The following is a 20,446-nucleotide window of genomic DNA, read 5'->3' as shown; positions in this document are numbered from 1 at the left end:
GCACCATCATTGTAGACGGGAATGCACCGCTTCGCTTCCTGAAGTCGATCACTATTTCCTTTCTCTAGCTCACATTGAGGGAGAGATTTCTGTCTTGGCCCTACCATCCTGGCCATGCCCTCTTCTCACTGCTACCAAGTGGGCATGAAGTACAGAAGCCTAAGGTCCCACACCAATACATTCAAGAACAACTACTTTCCTGCAGATATAAAGTTCAAGTGCCTGAACTAACCTACACAACCCTTAATCCTTCCTCACCAATGCAATTCAATGGACTATGCCTGGACTTGTGTCTTTTTCCTTTACAATGTCTTGTAAAATTCATTTGTAATTGATATATATATATGTTTTAATGCATTGGCTGGTCCATGTGCCAGTGATGCTGCAGCAGGCAAGATTTTTAACATGTATACATCTGGCTGTACATGTGCACATGGCAATAAACTTGGCTTGGCTCCCAACCCCTCCTACCATCCTTCCTTCTTGCCAGCTCCTGCTTCAATCTCTAACCTGAGATTATTCCCAGTGAATTATGAGGGGCATGAATTTTGAACCCTATGCTGCACATACAATACAATGCAGTATTTATCGTCATTTGAACCTCAATAAGGCTCAAATGGAACTCTGTTTCTACAGCCATACAAACAAAAAAACGATTCCTACTAGACATACAACCAATTTAATTCACACAATCATCCATCACAGTGAACCTCCTCTTCACTGTGATGGAAGGCAAATTCTCTCCCCTGCTCTCCATTTCTCTCCCGGGCAATGGTAAGTCCCACGGCCATTTAAGGCCACGCCGGGCTATGTACGGCCCTGCTCCAGGCCCAAAAGTCACAAAGTTGGAGCCCCCGGTGGGCGTTCAAATGTCCCGTGGCCATTAAGCCGCGCCGGGCGATGTACGGCCCTGCTCCAGGTCGTTCCAACCCTGCGACACGGACTGGAGAAGTTGCGTTGCGGGAGCTCCGGAAAGCGGTTTCCCACCCGGACCCATGAGCTCCTGCTATCACAGTCCATCGGACCTGCAGCTGCAGCTGGAGCCTCCGCGCTCTGGAGTCAGGCCGCAGCAGCGAGTCACCACCGCTCCCCATGCTCCAAGGCCGGCCAGCCCCATGATGGTGAGTAATCCGCAGCTCCGCAGGCTCCGCGACTGGAGCCCCCAGGTCGTTCCGGTTGGAGGCCGCTCCACAGTGCTCGGCCCCAACGACAACGGAGACCCGACAGGGAAAAGGTCAGGTCTCCCGTGCAGGGATGAGATTTTTTTAGTACATGGTACATGGGTTTTCAGTTTTGTTTTAATATACAGTTGGTATCATCTTGTGTGAAATGACCTCTCTTGAGGGATTTTTTGCTTACGCGTATATTCTTCCCTTATATGAATGTGGGTCTAGAAATATTTCACCCAGTCAATTACATCTGCAAATGTTGTCAATGGAACGAGAAGCATTTGCTTTGGGTTATGCTATGGGGCTGATGATAACGTTTGACATGCGCCGATTAAAGTGATTGCCTGACGTCATACTCAGCTGTGCAATATATTGCCTAGCACGGCATGGCACGTGTTATGCTAATATCTAGGATTTCATCCAATGCACATTACTTAACATTAAACAATGCACAGCTGTTATTGTTATTTAACATATACTGTGCTAAATTTAACATGTTATTCGGCAAGCTTATTTCTTATGTGAGGTCTTGTTGTTCAACCATGAAATCCAAAAAATTAGTTTAGCTTAGAGAGATACGGCGTGGAAATAGGCCCAGCAGCCCACAGAGCCCATATCAACCGCTATCATCCGTACACTAGTTCTATCCTATTTACTAGCATAATTTAAATAAGTCAATTGACTTAAAAACCTGCACGTCTTTGGAATGTGGGAGAAACCGAAGCACTCTGAGAAAGCCCATTCGGTTACAGGGAGAGCGTGCAAACTCCATATAGATGGCACCACTGAGGCAGCAACTCTACTGCTGTGCCACTGTGCCGTCTGCACAGATCCAAAATACAAAAAAGACCCCAAAAAATAACTAACCTGAGGATTAGGGATCAGACAGGCTAGATGCATAAAACATTTTCCCGATATTGGGGGAGTCCAGAACCAAGGTTCACAGTTTAAGAATAAAGAGTAGGCAATTTATGACTGAGATGAGGAAAAACTTTGGTTTGAATTCTCTTCCACAGAAGGCAGTGCAGGCCAATTCACTGGATGTTTTCAAGAGAGAGTTCGATATAGCTCTTAGGGCTAATGGAATCAAAGGATATGGTGAGAAAGCAGGAATGGGGTACTGATTTTGGATGATCAGCCATGATTATATTGAATGGCGGTGCTGGCTCGAAAGGCCAAATGGCCTACTCCTGCACCTATTTTCTATGTTTCTAGGTCATGTAGCACAGAGCGCCCTGAGAAAATTAATTGTTCTTACAAATACCATAGCCCAGGTCACTTGCTTCTGGGAAACATTGCTTCCAGGCTTGGTATGACTGCTTTTCTAGGATTCAGAGTGCAGGTGATTCTCTGCATCCTAGTCCACCTGCCTGCCAGCCTTTGGCCCATATCCCTCTTAAACTTCCTATCTATGTATCTGTCCAGATGTATTTATTCATCCTGAACGAATCTAATTTTATTCTTCCCACATTAAACATAGAAACATAGAAAATAGGTGCAGGAGGAGACGATTCAGTCCTTCGAGCCAGCACCGCCATTCATTGTGATCATGGCTGATCGTCCCCTATCAATAACCCGTGCCTACCTTTGCCCCATATCCTTTGACTCTATCTCCCCATCTGCCTTCTCCCCATATCCCTTGACTCTATCTCCCCATCTGCCTTCTCCCCATATCCCTTGACTCTATCTCCCCATCTGCCTTCTCCCCATATCCCTTGACTATATCTCCCCATCTGCCTTCTCCCCATATCCCTTGACATTACTGTCAATAACTCCCAAGAACATACCACCCACCCGTGCACTAAAGGGAATTTCTATCTGCCAAATTACTGGCAAACTTGCACTTCTTTGGGATGTGGGAAGAAGCCAGAGCACTTGGGGAAAACCCACACGGTCACTGGGAAAACATGCAAACTTCACACAATCAGGATTTCTCCCGGGTAACTGATGCTGTGAGGCTGCAGTCTCACCTACTGCACTACAGTACCACAAGATGCCAGTCCTCTGAGCTCAGAGTCAGTTTTCAAGCACTCACTTGCACAGGTAATATTTACTGAAAGCTAATTACATGATGAATAGATTGGCTGGTAGGTAGGTTAGTAACTTGATCATTTACCCTTCCAGGCCTTGCAACTTTACAATTTCTTTATTTTCCATCTTCCATATAAATGTGAAGTAAAAGAATTTGACAGCCAGCACATTGCAAAGTTTCAGCAGGGCTGCTTTTTATCTTCAATCTGATTAACATTAGCACCAACATCTCATTTGATCCCTACTAGTGGATGCCTTACTTGTTACAGCCACAAAAACAACCTTGTTAATCTGCCAGAGGTAATTTTATAATTCACTGAGGAGTGGTTTTAATAATAAATTTTACTCCGTCAACTATAATTATCTTTCATTAATGTTAATTGACTTGAAAATAATCAACTTGGGTCCCGGCCTTCAACCACTTTTGGAAGGCAATTTGAAGTCAGAAAACAAGGCAAACCATGGAGTGATCATCTCCCACCTTGTCAAGACCTCGACAGTATTCCAGGATCATAGAAAATGGCCAGGGTAAAGAATGGCATTGTGGCACAATTGGTAGAGCTGCTGCCTCACAGCACCAGAGACCCGGGTTCGATTCTGACTAAGGGTGCTCTTTGTACTGACTTTGTACATTCTTCCTGTGACTGCTTGATTTTTTCTGGGTGTTCCAGTTTCCTCCTGCACCTCAAAGACATGTGGGTTTGTAATTGGCTTCTGTAAAATAGACCCTAGTGTCTTGGATATAAACGTGGGATAAAAGAGAAATAGTGTGAACAGGAAAAATGGTCAGCGTGATTTCGGTGGGCTGAAATGGCAAGTTACCATGCTGTATCTCTTCAATACCCCGCAACACTGCTCTCTCTCCCCATCCCCCCACTCTGAACAAGGGCAGAGCACCCTTAGTCCTCACCTTCCACCCCACTAGCCGTCACATACAACAAATAGTCCTCGGTCATTTTCACCACCTCCAACGTGACCCCACCACTCGCCACATCTTACCATCTCCCCTCCTAATAATAATAATAATAATAATAATAATAATAATAATAATAATAATAATAATAATAATAATACATTTTATTTGCGGGCGCCTTTCAAAGTCTCAAGGACACCTTACAGAAATTAACAAGAGAGAAAAACCATATAGTCGGAGTAAAATAAATAATAAGGACATCACCAATACACAAATTAAATACAGAATTCGCTCCAAAGACAAAAAATCAAAAACACAATGTGAAGATAGAGCAGCGGCAGCTAAACCGCGCCAGGGTACACTCTCCCTTCCGTCACCCATCTTGGACACAGACTAACATATTCACCTTACACACAAACAATCACCCCCCACAATGGTTACCACTGTGGGGGAAGGCACAATGTCCAGTCCCCATCCCCAGTTCTCCCAAAGTCAGGCCTATTGAGGCCTCCGCTATTGCCTCTCCTGTCTACTTTCCGCAAAGACCGCTCCCTCCATAACTCCCTGATCAATTCTTCCCTTCCCACCCACACCACCCCCTCCCCGGGCACTTTCCCTCGCAACCGCAGGAGATGCTACAATTGTCGCTTTACCTCCCCCCTCGACTCCATTCAAGGACCCAAGGATGCTCTCGATGGTGCAGCGGTAGAAGTTCACCAGAATCTGAGGAGACAGATGAACCTTCTTCAGTCTCCTCAGGAAGAAGAGACGCTAGTGAGCCTCCTTGAGCAGAGTTGAGGTATTGTGGGTCCAAGAGAGGTCATCGGAGATGTTGACCCCCAGGAACCTGAAGCTGGAAACACGTTCCACCTCCGTCCCATTGATGTGGATGGGGGTGTGCGTGCCACCCCTAGACTTCCTGAAGTCTATAATGAGCTCCTTGGTTTTCTTGGAGTTAAGGGCCAGGTTGTTGACAGCGCACCATGCTGCTAGGACCTGGACCTCCTACCTATAGGCCGACTCATCGTTGTTGCTGATGAGGCCAATCACCGTTGTATCATCTGCATACTTGATGATTAGTCGTAGGTGAAGAGGGAGTAGAGGAGGGGGCTCAGCACACAGCCCTGTGGAACGCTGGTGTTCAGGGTGAGGGTTGAAGAGGTGTGCTTGTCTAACCTAACAGACTGGGGTCTGTTGGTTAAAAAGTCCAGTATCCAGTTGCAGAGGGAGGGGTCGATGCCCAGGTCACCGAGTTTGGTGATCAGTTTAGAGGGTATAATGGTGTTGAGTGCTGAGCTGTAATCGATGAACAGCATTCTTATGTAAGTGTCTCTGTTGTCCAGGTGGGAGAGGGCGGAGTGAAGTGCCTTTGAGATGGCATCCTCCGTACTCCTGTTCTTGCGGTAGGCAAACTGATAGGGATCCAGTGTGGGGGGTAGGCAGCCTTTGAGGTGTGCCAGGACCAGCCTCTCGAAGCTCAACATATTCATGCCGTTATACAAATTTACGACATTCAGGAATTGTCTTTTTTTTTACATAATATTTCCAGGTCATGAGCAAAAGGAATTTTCCCAATTTAAATCATGTTCAAAACTACCCCAACAATAATGCAGATGTGCAATCATAAAGCAAGCATGCCATAAGCTTAAAGCATAACAATACCCTGCAGACAAGGCATCCAGCAAATGCATAAAATACTATATAATCATCAAAGACATGACCACGACTTATTTCAGCTCCCCCACCCCCTGCTCCCACTCCTCCACCTCATGATCTTTCCTTTTGATCAGGGATGTTGTGGTCTGAACACAAGGCAGATTTTATTGTTTCAGGACTCCACCTAAGGCACTGATTAACTCCCCTCACTTTGGTTTAAACTTTGATTGTAACTAGCCTTGCTTTTTGCTCAGCTGTACACATTTTTCACTGTGATTCAATTGTAACGCCAATCCCTTCTTTATGCTCTTGTTGCTGTTATATTGTCAGTTCTGGTGGCTACCTCCCAAAATTTAGGTTCTAGGGTACCCACGGGATGGTCTAGGAAGGAACAGCAGATGCTGGTTTAAACAGAAGGTTAAACAGAACAAAATGCTGGAGTAGCTTAGTGGGACAGGCAGCGTCTCTGGAGAGAAAGAATGGGTGGGATTGCCTGCCTTTGATATCTCAGTCATAAACAATTGAACTAGGCCTGCTGAAAACTAGTCTATTAACACCTAATCGCTCCAAACTGTTAACTCAAATAGATCTAGGAGACACCAGCACTACTGCTGTACACTTGTACTGTACTGTGATGGTCATCTAAGATGTATGTCTTCTAAGTGCTTATCTATAGAAATATTTGTGCTGAACTGTATATACAAATTAATTTCACGGTAATTCCGTGCACGTGACAAATAAAGTGCCATTGACCGTTGACCCTTGAACCAAGGTTGTTGATCAGTGATAATAACACTGTTAAAGATTCAAAGACCATTGCTTTATTCCAATAATAGCTTTGATTTTCAATAAGAACAGAACATGCTAGATATGGTCACCAGCTGGTATGGAGTAACTCAGCAAGTCAGGCAGCATCTCAGGAGGACATGAATAGGTGACGTTACACATCAGTAGCCTTCTTCAGTCTCGAATTTTACCCCAGCTTTCGTTTTCCTCTTGTTACACTTTCTCATAACAGATGTTTTCACTTGAGACATTCCTTGTATTTTCACATTCTATTAAAAATAAAATTATTTGTTTGGTCCATGATCAACAATAACAATGATGGCTCAGAAAAGGACACAAAGTGCTGGAGTAACTCAGCAGGTCAGGCTGCTTCTCTGGGGAACATGGATAGATGACGTTCCCTGCTTCTAACTGATTGGGGCGGGGGTTGAAGAAAAGAAAGCTGGAAGAGGGGAGGGGAGGGGCAGGACAAAGACCGGCAGGTAATAGGCAGATACAGGTGAGGGGGGTTTTGATGAGCAAGTGGGTGGACAAATGCCAGAGATGAAAAGGCAGAAGGTGTGTGACAAAAGGATTGAAGAGTTATGAATTGTGAAGCCAGAGGAAGGAATGTAGATGGAAGGAAAGAGGATAGATGCGTATCCAGGTGGAGAACAGGGGAGAGGGGGGAGAAAACAAGGAGGGAGACAATAGACAATACGTGCAGGAGTAGAGGCCATCCGGCCCTTTGAGCCAGCACTGCCATTCAATATGATCATGGCTGATCATCCCCAATCATAACTCCGCTCCTGCCTTCACCCCATATCCCCTGACTCTGCTATCTTTAAGAGCCCTATCTAGCTCTCTCTTGAAAGCATCCAGAGAACCTGCCTCCACTACCCTCTGTGGCAGAGAATTCCACAGGCTCACAACTCTCTGAGTGAAAAAGTGTTTCCTCATCTCCATTCTAAATGGCTTACCATGATTATTAAACTGTGGCCCCTGGCAGGTTCGATTTTATCATTTAAAAATAAATTGGATAGGTATATAGACGGGAAAGGAATGGAGGGTTATGGTCTGAGCGCAGGTAGATGGGACTAGGGGAGAGTAAGTGTTCAGCACGGACTAGAAGGGATGAGATGGCCTGTTTCCATGCTGTAATTGTTATATGGTTATATGGTTATATGGTTATGGACTCCCCCGACATCGGGAATATGTATCCTGTCTCTAGCGTGTCTAAACCCTTAATAATCATATATGTTTCAATAAAATACCCTGTCATCCTTCTAAATTCCAGAATATACAAGCCCAGAAGGAGAGAAGCTGGAATCCCATGAAAATGTCCCATTATTGTCCCATGAAAATTATTTTTTATCAGCATGTACTTGCTCCTCAACTCTAATATTACTTCAATTTCCTGATTAAGCATAACCAGAAATTTCCTTTCTCCAAGATACTACTTCCTTATCTCATGGCCAATTTTGGAATGTGATTAAACAGTGAGATGGGTTGTTAATTCCAGATCACTTCCCCTTCCCTGTTCTGCCCAGGTCTGGAGAAAAGGAATAGATAATGTTTCAGGTTGAGACCCTTCATCAGACCCGTCCCAAAACGTCACCATTCCTTTTCTCCAGAGATGCCGCCTGTTCCGCTGAGTTTCTCCAGAATTTTGTGTCTATCTCCGATGTAAACCAGCATCTGCAGTTCTTTCTACACACTCTGATACAATCTGGCAGTAGACTTTCAATGGTTCGTATGTGGATGTTTGTGAGAGTCATTGGATACATGGTGAATTTTCTCAGTGTCTGAAGGAAGTAGAGCTGTTGGTATGCCTTCTTGGCTGCCTCTTCAATGTGGGTTGGTCGACAATAGATTGTTGGTAACGTTAATGAAGCTGTCAACTAGGCCCACTTTGTTTGCATTGATGCTGACGCCACGCTTTCTGAAGTCGATAACTAATTCCTTCATCTTGCTTCTTCATAGTCATGGTCATGCAGTGGGGCAACAGGCCCTTCATCCCAACTTGCCCACACTGATCAACATGTCACAGCTACTCTAGTCCCACCAGCCTGCATTTGGCCCATATCCCTCTAAACCTTTCCTATTCTGACATTCATGTAATTTTGCATAGATCATTGTTCACAGGTATGGAAGAAGCTAAGTTATTGTAATCTGGGAAATGGGGGAAAAACACCTTGACTGGGGTTGCTTGTAAAATCTTTGCACATGTTTTGAATCAAATGATTATGGTTCATGTTTCCTCATTGTCAACAACACCACAAATGTTCATGTCATCTGCAAACTTAATAGAAGATCTGATACCACATTAATGTATAAAACACAGAAACAAGGAACAGCGGATGCTGGTTTACCAAGGAAAGACAGCAGGTGTAATGGCTATTTTAGAAATGCTCGCTGCAATGAGAGTCAAGGACATTACAAGCGACTAAGTTGCCTTCGAACCAACAAACTTCCCAATAGAAAGTTATTCCCAAGCAATCGATGACTCTGGGTTTGATTGCACAGACATCCCTCTCCAACCCTGGGAACAAATGGATGCAGATGTGAAATTCCTGAAGAATTAGCCGGGACCCCCCTCACACAGGCCGCTGGCTCGTTATCCACTGCATCGCTAACTTAACTCTGCAATCAATATGTTTGCAAGTGTGATGAATACCATGGGCCTCTCATGTTCAACAGACCCCATCAATGCTGTCTCTTTATGTTGCCACGATATTACCAGCCGAGATGATGAGAATGACATGGGTTTCGTGCTGCCAGCGCTTATGAAGGGAGCTCTTGGATGGGATGATGCCAAAGCAGTCTTAATGTCCGAAGAAGAGTCTCGAGCCGAAAAGTCACCGATTCCTTCTCTCCAGAGATGCTGCCTGTCCCACTGAGTTACATTTTGTGTCCATCTTCAGTCTTAAAGTGATAGCAGCCATTCAAAGTCATGTTAGTTCCTCTGAGATAGATTCTATTTCACCAGTAGGGATAATGCGCCTGTACTGCGGAGATTCTCAATCTGTTTTAACCTCCCTCTTTAAAATATATACATCAACAAAACAGGACACATGAAGCAGTTATCCCAGTTTGTTAACTGGTACCAAAAAGTGCATGTGGGTTGAATTATTTAATAAGAATTGACATGCATTTCTTTGACTCCCATGTGAGAATATTGCATTTCAAAGTTGACTGTGATCTTGGCACACCAGCAACAGACTATTATCTAGTCGAAGAATCTAATGCAATACATGTGTTTTATAGGTATCCATTAATTTAATTTAAGAACTCTATTTCTTCTGCAGTTGTAACTGATTAAAAAAATACAGCCACAAACATAACATGTTGTCAAATAGCATTGGGCATGATTTGAAAAATCTGTTATTATTCTTTCTAATTTATCAATAATGACTACACAAAATTTGCTGGCATCATTACTGATCATTTTACAGAGAATTATATAGTTCCGTTACATTTTTCTCTTTAGCAAAGGCACTGCACAGAAATGTTTGTTAAAATGTTTTCTCCTGACTCTCAGCAACAGCCAAGATGATGCATCTCTTTATCATCATTTCATGTCCATAAGCCATAGGAGCAGAATTGTGCCATTCGGCCCATTGAGTCTACTCTGCCATTCAATCATGCCTGATCTATATAGAAACATAGAAAATAGGTGCAGAAGTAGGCCATTCGGCCCTTCGAGCCTGCACCACCATTCAATATGATCACGGCTGATCATCCAACTCAGTATCCTGTACCTGCCTTCTCTCCATACATTTAGCCACAAGGGCCACGTCTAACTCCCTCTTAAATTTAGCCAATGAACTGGCCTCAACTACCTTCTGTGGCAGTGAATTCCACAGATTCACCACTCTCTGTGTGAAAAATGTTTTTCTCATCTCGGTCCTAAAAGACCCTTATCCTTAAGCTGTGACCCCTTGTTCTGGACTTCCCCAACATCGGGACCAATCTTCCTGCACCTAGCCTGTCCAACTCCTTAAGAATTTTGTAAGTTTCTATAAGATTCCCCCTCAATCTTCTAAATTCTAGCGAGTACAAGCCAAGTCTATCCAGTCTTTCTTCATATGAAAGTCCTGTCATCCCCGGAATCAGTCTGGTGAACCTTCTCTGTACTCCCTCTATGGCAAGAATATCTTTCCTCAGATTAGGAGACCAAAACTGTACACAATACTCCAGGTGTGGTCTCACCAAGGCCCTGTACAACTGCAGTAGAACCTCCCTGCTCCTATACTCAATTCCTTTTGCTATGAATGCTAACATACCATTCGCTTTTCATATATTTCCTTCTCAACCCCATTCTCCTAATTTCAATCAACATTCCAGACAAATGAACCACCCGTTCGCGTCCCCGCTATTAGTGTCTGCCTTCTCCTGCCAGATTCTCTTTCCACCTGAGCTACCCGCATCGTACTAAGAGCATCATTTTTGACTGCTGACAATCTAGCACTCTGCCAGCCATCACACAACCATCATGTTGGAAATGCGGAATAAAAACAGATAGCGTTGGAAACACTCAGCAGGTCAGACAGCATCTGAGGGGAAAGAGAATTATAATTTCAGGTACACAACTTTCTATCAGCTAAATAGTTCAAGGAGCTAGAGACACAGATTTGAATTAACGGATAAGTGATGCAGCCTTCAGCTACCGGGTCCACAGTAACCATCGAGCACCTGTTCGTGCCAGTACTACGCCATCCCTCTTTTTCATCCACTCCCTACACATTAGGGGCAATTGATAGAAGACCAATTTACTTACAAAACCGCACGTCTTTGGAATGTGGAAGGAAACCAGAGCAACCAAAGGAAACCCACGCAATCACAATAGACAATAGGTGGAGGTGTAGGCCATTCGGCCCTTTGATCCAGCACCACCATTCACTGTGATCATGGCTGATCATCCACAATCAGTACCCCTTTCCTGCCTTCTCCCCATATCCCTTGACTCTGCTATCTTTAAAAGCTCTATCTAACTCTCTCATACAAGCATGCAGAGAATTGGCCTCCACTGCCTTCCGAGGCAGAGAATTCCACAGATTCCCAACTCTCTGGATGAAAAAGTTTTTCCTCAACTCCATTCAAAATGGCCTACGCAGTATTTTAAACTGTGGCCCCTGGTCTGGACTCCCCCAACATCAGGAACATGTTTCCTGCTTCTAGCATGTCCAATCCCTTAATAATCTTATATGTTTCAATAAGATCCTCTCTCATCCTTCAAGAGGATTTGAGTGTAGGAGTAAATAGGTCCTTATACAGTTGTACAGGGCCCTAGTGAGACCACACCTGGAGTAGTGTGGGCAATTTTGGTCTCCAAATTTGAGGAAGGTCATTTTTGCTAAAGGGGAGTGCAGCGTAGGTTCAAGTGGTTAATTCCCAGTATGGCGGGACTGTCATATGTTGAACGAATGGAGCAACTGGGTTTGTATACACTGGAATTTAGAAGGGTGAGAGAGGATCTTATTGAAACACTTAAGATTATTAAGGGATGGGGCACGCTGGAAGCGGGAAACATGTTCCCGATGTTGGGGGAGTCCAGAACCAGGGGAAGAGTTTAAGAATAAGGGGTAGGCCAATTTGAACGGAGTTGAGGAAAATCCTTTTCATCCAGAGAGTTGTGAATCTGTGGAATCCAGTTTCCTTCCATGTTACTGCTATCCAAATGTGTCGCTATTTCATATTTTATGATTGACTCCAGCATCTTCCCCACTACCAATATTAGGCTAACTGATCTATAATTCCCTGTTTTCTCTCTCCCTCGTTTCTTAAAAAGTGGGATAACATTAGCTATCCTCCAATTCATAGGAACTGATCCTGAATCTATAGAACATTGGAAAATTATCACCAATGCATCCACAATTTCTAGAGCCACTTCCTTAAGTACTCTGGGATGCAGACCATCAGGCCCTGGGGATTTATCAGCCTTCAGTCCCATCAGTCCACCCAACACCATTTCCTGCCTAATGTGAATTTCCTTCAGTTCCTCCATCACCCTAGGTCCTCTGGCCACTAATACATCTGGGAGATTGTTTGTGTTTTCCTCAGTGAAGACAGATCCAAAGTACCTGTTTGACTCATCTGCCATTTAACCATATAACAATACAGCACGGAAACAGGCCATCTCGGCCCTACAAGTCCATGCCGAACAAATTTTTTTCCCCTTAGTCCCACCTGCCTGCACTCGTACCATAACCCTCCATTCCCTTCTCATCCATATGCCTATCCAATTTATTTTTAAATGATACCAATGAACCTGCCTCCACCACTTCCACTGGGAGCTCATTCCACACCGCCACCACTCTCTGCGTAAAGAAGTTCCCCCTCATATTACCCCTAAACTTCTGTCCCTTAATTCTGAAGTCATGTCCTCTTGTTTGAATCTTCCCTATTCTCAAAGGGAAAAGCTTGTCCACATCAACTCTGTAATTTCCACAGAGAAGACAGCCCCCGGGGTCAGGATCGAACCTGTGTCTCTGGCGTTGTGAGGCAGCTCTACCAGCTGCGCCAATGTGACACCCACCTGGGGAAAATCATTTGCAAGAACTACAAGGAAAGGATGAGGGGACAGGAATGGGGCTGAATAGTTTGCTCTGCAGGCTGGTAGCAAAGAACAAACTGGCCGAATAGTCAACTTGAGTGCCACAGTAATCCTATGATTTTACTTCGGAGTCACGTGAGCACCGGAATAAGCCGCAGCACCGGAATTGATATCACCAGGCAAAACCTAACCCAATGCTGCTCACCGTGTATTATCATTTTTGGAAGGGTTCCACTTTTAAAATGAACAGTACTCTTCAAAGTAACTCATCCAGCAGTTAATAACAGGAAACAAATAAATGAATGTTTTTAGTTTTAGTTTTTAGTTTTTAATTTTTAGAGATACAGCATGGAAACAGTCCCTTCAATCCACTGTCCATGCCGACCATCAATCGCCCATTCACGCCAGTTCTACATTATCCCACTTTCTCCCACTCCCAACACATTAGGGGCAATTTTACTGAGGACAATTACCTACGAACCTGCGCGTCTTTGGAATGTGGAAGGAAACCGGGGCACCCGGAGGAAACCCACTCGATCACGGAGAGAGCGAGCAAACTTCACACAGACAGCAGTTGAGGACAATATCGAACCGGGTATCTGGCACTGTGAGCCAGCCATTCTACCAGCAGCACCACCGTGCCACCTTTAATTAAATGTGTTTTACTTTAATTAAAAACAATAGAACAGCACTGCAAAATTAGCTGAACAAATTTTATGATCCACATGTTGAAGATAATTTGGATGGATTTCAAAATTAAATGGTCAATTCTGTGGTAATTAACCTTTGCAGAGAACAGGCTGGACAAATGACTAATTCTGAAGCGAGTAAACAAGGATAAACACAAACAGAGCAATTTAGTTATGTCCAGTGTGATGAATCATACAGCCATGGAGCTACACAGCCCGGAAACTGGTCCTTCAGCCCAGCTTCCCACACCAACTGTTAGTACCCATCATTACGAATCACTTTTTCCAGCACTTGGTCCATCACTTCATACGCCTTGGCTTGCCTAGATAATTTTACTTTGGAGTCACGTGAGTGACTACGTGAAGAGACCCCGTCCAGGCGCACATGCGTCATATCATCAGACGCACAGCGACTGTGACCGCGTTAGGAGGAGCAGAGCCCTCCAAGCGGTGAGTGAAAGATAACCTGAAGGTAAGTACTTTCACTTTCACTTTCAGGCCATTTTTCTTCCGTGGAGACTTTGTGCTGAGAATCAGGCGTCTAATTATGGAGAAAAGTGGGAAAACTAAAGGGAAGCGCACCGCAGTTAGAACTCAAGAGGACAGAATGTCTGAGAGTAGCGGGCGCCCTATTAAAAAGTCGGCTGTAGAAAGACCAGCAACTTCTAAAACGGGAGAAAAAAGCTCCGTTGAAACACCCACAGGGTGTAAGGCCAAAAAGGAAAACAAACAGGCCAGTGGACTCGGCTGAGTCGGAACCGGAGGTCATGTCAGACTGGGTTTCACAATTGGAAATCCACATGGGGAAAATGATATACAAAGGCAAACTCCAAAAGGAGTACAATTACTGGGAAACGTTGGCCTACGTGAGCCAGCCCCAGAAATGCCTTATGAAGAAGAATATGTATGTTGGCCTAGCAGAGAGCCAGCAACAGAAATGTCTGAAAGACAATACAGAGACGTTGGACTATAGGAGAGCCAGCGTATGGAGCAGCATCCAACAAAGGGCTGCCAGAATATGGCTCTATGGAAGAGCCTGTGATAGCCTAAAAAGGGTTGACTAAGCGTAGGCCTATCAGAGAACCAGCGCATGAAATACCTGAAGAAGAAATACCAGGTGAACCCCATTATGAGGAGGAATATCCAGAAGATTCTGACAATGAATCATATGAAGACTAGAGCCCAATAATACAGCGCAAAGTACCAGGTCTGGCCCAAAAGTTCTTTAGTCCCAGACACAAGGGACAACCTCTGCCAGAGGAAATAGCAGAAAGTATAAATTACCTGCTTTCCCATCACTTGGAAGAACTAACGATGGATGAGATTGTGAACAAATATGAAATCCCTCAGAATTGCGCACTGCTAACAGTCCCAGCGCTAAACAATGAAATATGGAGTTATTTGGGCACTGCAGTACACGCACAAGAAATGAGGTTACAGCGGGTACTGAGATTAATGGGGTCAAGCATTACGGCATTTGCCAGAGACCTGGAAGAAGGAAATGTGACAACGTCACAACAGGATGTTTTGAGACTAATGTGTAATGCACACTTTGAAATAAATTGTATTCGTAAAAGTGCGCTAAGACCTAACATACATCCTAAGTTTGCAGGGCTCTGTAAACCATCGAATATACAATTGCCGAACTTACTCTTTAGAGAAGATCTAGCCAAAAAACTGAAAGTCCTGAATGAAGAGGCAAAAACCATGGGTATGATAAAACTACCGATGTTTGGCAGATTAGTTCGAAGCCAATATCCATACCGAAGGGTGGCTGGAGCTGGTGAAGGAACAAGCCGCTCGTACCCGTATACGCGTTATTGACGCACTACTCCAGGACGTGGAGGACATGACATTCCCACAAGGGGCAAGGTACAAAAGGTGACACCAGCAAACCCTGAGGTAGGTGGCTCTGGTTCTGAAAGAAACATATCAGATGTTTCACATTCACAAATTGGGGGAAGGTTACAATTCTTCCTAAAAGAATGGTGAAAAATAACATCTGACGCATTTATACTGTGCAGTATTATGGGGTTCAGAATTGAACCCACATGAAAATCCCCCTACTCAACATGTTCCTAAGCGAATACATGTTTTCTCTAAAGAAGAGAATATAATCATTCAAGTAGAACTTGACATATTGAGTAAAAAAGGGGTTATTGAAACAAAACCACCAATTTATATCTAGTATTTTTTCTAGACCAAAAAAGGATGGTGGCTGTAGAATCATTCTAGATCTAACAAGTCTCAACCCTTTTGTACTGTATAACCATTTCAAAATGGAGACATTTACTAATGCTTTGCAGCTAATTTCAACAGAATGCTATATGGCAAGCATAGATCTGCAAGATGCATATTACTCTGTGGCTGTGCATGTGAATGATCGCTCTGCCAAGGACAAGAAGGCTCTGCAGAGAGTAGTGCGTTCGGCCGAACACACTATGAGAACTTCACTTGCCCCCCTGCAGGAACTATACATCAGGAGGTGCAACTCCAGAGCCAACAATATCATGAGAGACCCCTTCCACCCCTGCAACGGACTGTTCCAGCTGCTACGATCAGGCAAACGCCTCCGTTGCCATGCGGTGAGAACAGAGAGGTTGAGAAGGAGTTTCTTCCCAGAGGCCATTTGGACTGTAAACGCCTATCTCACCAGGGACTAACTCTACTGAACGTTTTTCCTTCCATTATTTATTATGTAAAGGTATATGTGTGTTATGATTGTGTTTATAGTTTGTTTGGTTGTTTGTCTTTTTGCACAAAAGTCCGCGAGCATTGCCACTTTCATTTCACTGCACATCTCGTATGTGTATGTGACAAATAAACTTGACTTGACTTGACTTGACTTGATATTTGAAATTTAACTGCATGAATCAATGATGGCAGTTCAAAGCATTGCCTAATGCGTTAACCTCAGCCCCTAGACTGTTTACAAAATTGCTAAAACCAATCTTAGCATTATTAAGAGCCCAGGGCCATTTGATAATGGCTTATTTGGATGACATTTTAATTGTGGGAGACACTGAAGCTACAACAAAAGCATCAGTATCAGAAGTCAAACTCACATTTCAAAATCTGGGCTTTCATATACATCCAGATAAATCTAGACTGTCACCAAACAAAACTATTGATTACTTGGGGTTCACTATTAATTCAGAACACATGATAGTGACTTTACCCAAGGACAAAAGGCTGCAGCTAATCGAGGGTTTTATCAAACTAATTACAGAACATCAAACATCAATTAGGCAAGTGGCAAGCCTACTTGGCAAACTGATTGCTTCCTTTCCAGCTGTACAGTTTGGTCCACTGCATTATCGGCAACTGCAGCGAGCAAAGGTCCAAATATTAAAAAGACATTCGGGGCATTTTGATAGGCCCGTGCAACTACCAAAAACAGCAATTGATGATATACAATGGTGGATTAAGAATGTTCCTTATTCTTCCAGGAAAATTCTGGTTGAATCACCAGCTATCATTCTACAGACTGATGCAAGTGCGCTAGGTTGGGGCGCTGCTGATACCATTTCCAGCTGTGGAGGTAGATGGTATGTGGAAGAAGAACCTTTGCTCGAAGCACATGGAATTAACTATCTAGAATTATTAAGTACATTTCATGGGCTTAAAGCTTTTTGCTCTAATGTGCAAAATCTGCATGTGCAGGTTCAGATTGACAACACTACGGCAGTAGCATATGTCAATCATATGGGTGGAATCAAGTCGGAAGCTTGTGACAGATTGGCAAACATTATCTGGCACTGGTGCATTAGTAGAAACATTTGGCTTTCGGCAATTTACCTCCCAGGTAAATTCAATATAATTGCAGACAGTAGGTCACGAAAATTTAATGACAATACAGAATGGATGTTAAATCGTGACATTTTCTATAACATTGTTCAAAAATTTGGAAAGCCAGAAATTGACTTGTTTGCATCCAGACTGAACCATCAATTACCTCAATATGTTTCATGGGAACCAGATCCAGGTGCAACAGCGGTGGATGCATTCTCGCTAAATTAGGGTGGAATGCTTTTATATGCATTTCCTCCCTTTTGTCTTATTAGTAGGTGTCTACAAAAGATCAAGCAGGATAATGCTTCAGGATTGTTGGTGGTCCCAGATTGGCCTACACAACCATGGTATCCACTGGTGTTAAAAATGGTGACAGAACCTCTAATGCATATCCCAAGACAAGAAAACCTACTCGTGCACCCTGTAACTGGTGATTTTCACACTTTACATGATCGTATTGATTTGTTGATTTGCAGATTCTAAAAACGCCAAGAGGTCTATCAAATCGCACTATGGATGTAATTACAGGAGCCTGGAGGGATAGTACCCAGAAGCAGTACATTTCTTATATTAAGAAATGGGAGGAGTTTTGTTCAAGACAAAACATTTCATATCACACTGCAGACATTTCAGATGTTTTAGAATTTCTGTCAACATTACACTTTAATGTAAATTTAAATTATAGTGCGATCAACACTGCAAGTAGTGCCCTCTCTGCATATTTATGGAGAGCATCTGAACAACAGGTTCTAGGATCACGCCCCTTGGTCTGTAGATACATGAAGGGTATCTTCAATGCTAAACCTCCCAGACCCAGATATACGGAAATCTGGAATGTGAGGGATGTACTCGTGTTACTTCAGGAATGGAGTCCCATTTCAAATTTGTCTTTGGACAAAATTACCATGAAAGTAGTCATGTTAATGGCATTAGTTTCAGCACAAAGAGTACAGACATTACACAAATTACGTATAGACAGAATGGGAATGACAACAGAGGAAATTACATTCTATGTCTATGACTTACTAAAACAGAGCAGACCAGGAGTCACGGGGTGCAAATTGGTCTTTACAGCATATCCTTCGGTCCAAGACTATGTGTAGTGACACATTTAAAATGTTACATTAAGGCACCAAGGACCTAAGAGGTGCAGAATCCGCATTATTTATCAGCCATAAAAAAACACATAAGAAAGTGTCAGTACAAACTATTTCCAGATGGCTGAAGCAGGTGCTATTGGATGCAGGAATTGATACTGACAAATTTAAATCTCATTCCACCAGGGCAGCAGCAACATCGACGGCCAAGGATTTAGACGTTCCAATAGACCATGTCCTCGCGGCCGCAGGATGGGCAAATGAACGGATGTTTTACAAGTATTACCATAAAGAGATTGCAGATCCTGGTGTATTTGGTGGTACTGTTTTGGATTCAGTATTAAATGTTCCCCAGTGATTAAAAAAGGGGACAAAAGATGTTTTATGATAAATAAAAACCATTAACTGATTACATCAATGTTATGGTTGCATGTTATTGATTGTCTTTCACTCATATAGAGTCAATCAAATGCAGTGAAATGCCTGGATTGAATCTACGGCCTGAAATCACAGAAGCTTTAAAACCTTCACGTAGTCGCTCACGTGACTTCGAAGTAAAATAGTAAGATTAAACGAGAACTTACCAGTTTGAAGTTTGATCTTTATTTTATGAGGAGTTACGTTGAGGGACTACGTGCCCTCCGCTCCCACGCTAATAAAGATCAAAGGTAGGATATGTTTGCCTCACGTAACTTTCTATTATGCTTCGATATCTATCATCTGTGATTTCACACCGCTGCTTTGAAGATTGATGCATGTGCGCCTGGATGGGGTCTCTTCACGTAGTCCCTCAACGTAGCTCCTCATAAAATAAAGATCAAACTACAAACTGGTAAGTTCTCGTTTAATCTTACTATTCTTAAGTAGTCTCTGTTTCCACTGCCCACTGAGTGAGTGTGTTCCAGACTCCAATCTCCCCGTGGGTGAAGAATGTCTTTCATAAATACCTCCTCAGCTTCTTTCCCCTGACCCTAAACATAAGGCCTCTGGTGTTATACACCTCTGCTATGAGGAAATGTTCCTTATCGCTATCCTACTGTGTCCTTCATGACTTTGTACTGTATCCCTCATGACTATTACGCCTCCTCCACACCGAGGAAAACAAATTGGCCCTGGAGATATGGGAGTTGTCAGGTGCTGTCATGGAGAGTGTCAGAGGTTATGGGGAGAAGGCAGGAGAATGAGGTTGAGGGAAATATAGATCAGCCTTGATTGAATGGCAAAGTAGATTTAATGGGCCGAATGGCCTAATTCTGCTCCTATAACATGCATTTATGAGAATTGTGTGGCACTGTGGCGCAATGGTAGTTGCTGTCTTACAGCGCCCTTTAGCTTTTCATTAAAAATGCAACATGAGACTGATTTTTTAATATAAAATTCATTGGATTAACTTGAGCCCTCTGAAGTTATGTCCATTAAAGTCTGTACCCTCAAAGCCAATTATAATCACTGTGAAGTGAACTTGACTGAGCTTTTGATACTTACCAACCTACCTTTACACATTGTTTGACTATATGACTATAAACTACATAGGTGCTTAACCCTCCACTCTTTCTTCAATGTTCTTTAAACTCCTCTTTCTTGTTGAATGCACTTTTGGTTAGCAGACCAAAGATGAATTTTCCATATATGTCACATAATATTTCCTCGCTAAATTGTTGCTTTCTGAATGTTTAATTTTATTTGGCCCTCTTCCTGTTTCATGTTTTTCTTCAGCGATTAAAACTGTGCAGACTCGGTGACACAAATCTCCATAGTACCACTGGTTTGCACAATTA

Source organism: Leucoraja erinacea, chromosome 5, assembly GCF_028641065.1.
Source record: "Leucoraja erinacea ecotype New England chromosome 5, Leri_hhj_1, whole genome shotgun sequence".
Taxonomy (NCBI): Eukaryota; Metazoa; Chordata; class Chondrichthyes; order Rajiformes; family Rajidae; genus Leucoraja; species Leucoraja erinaceus.
Note: the sequence above shows the minus strand (reverse complement) of the source record.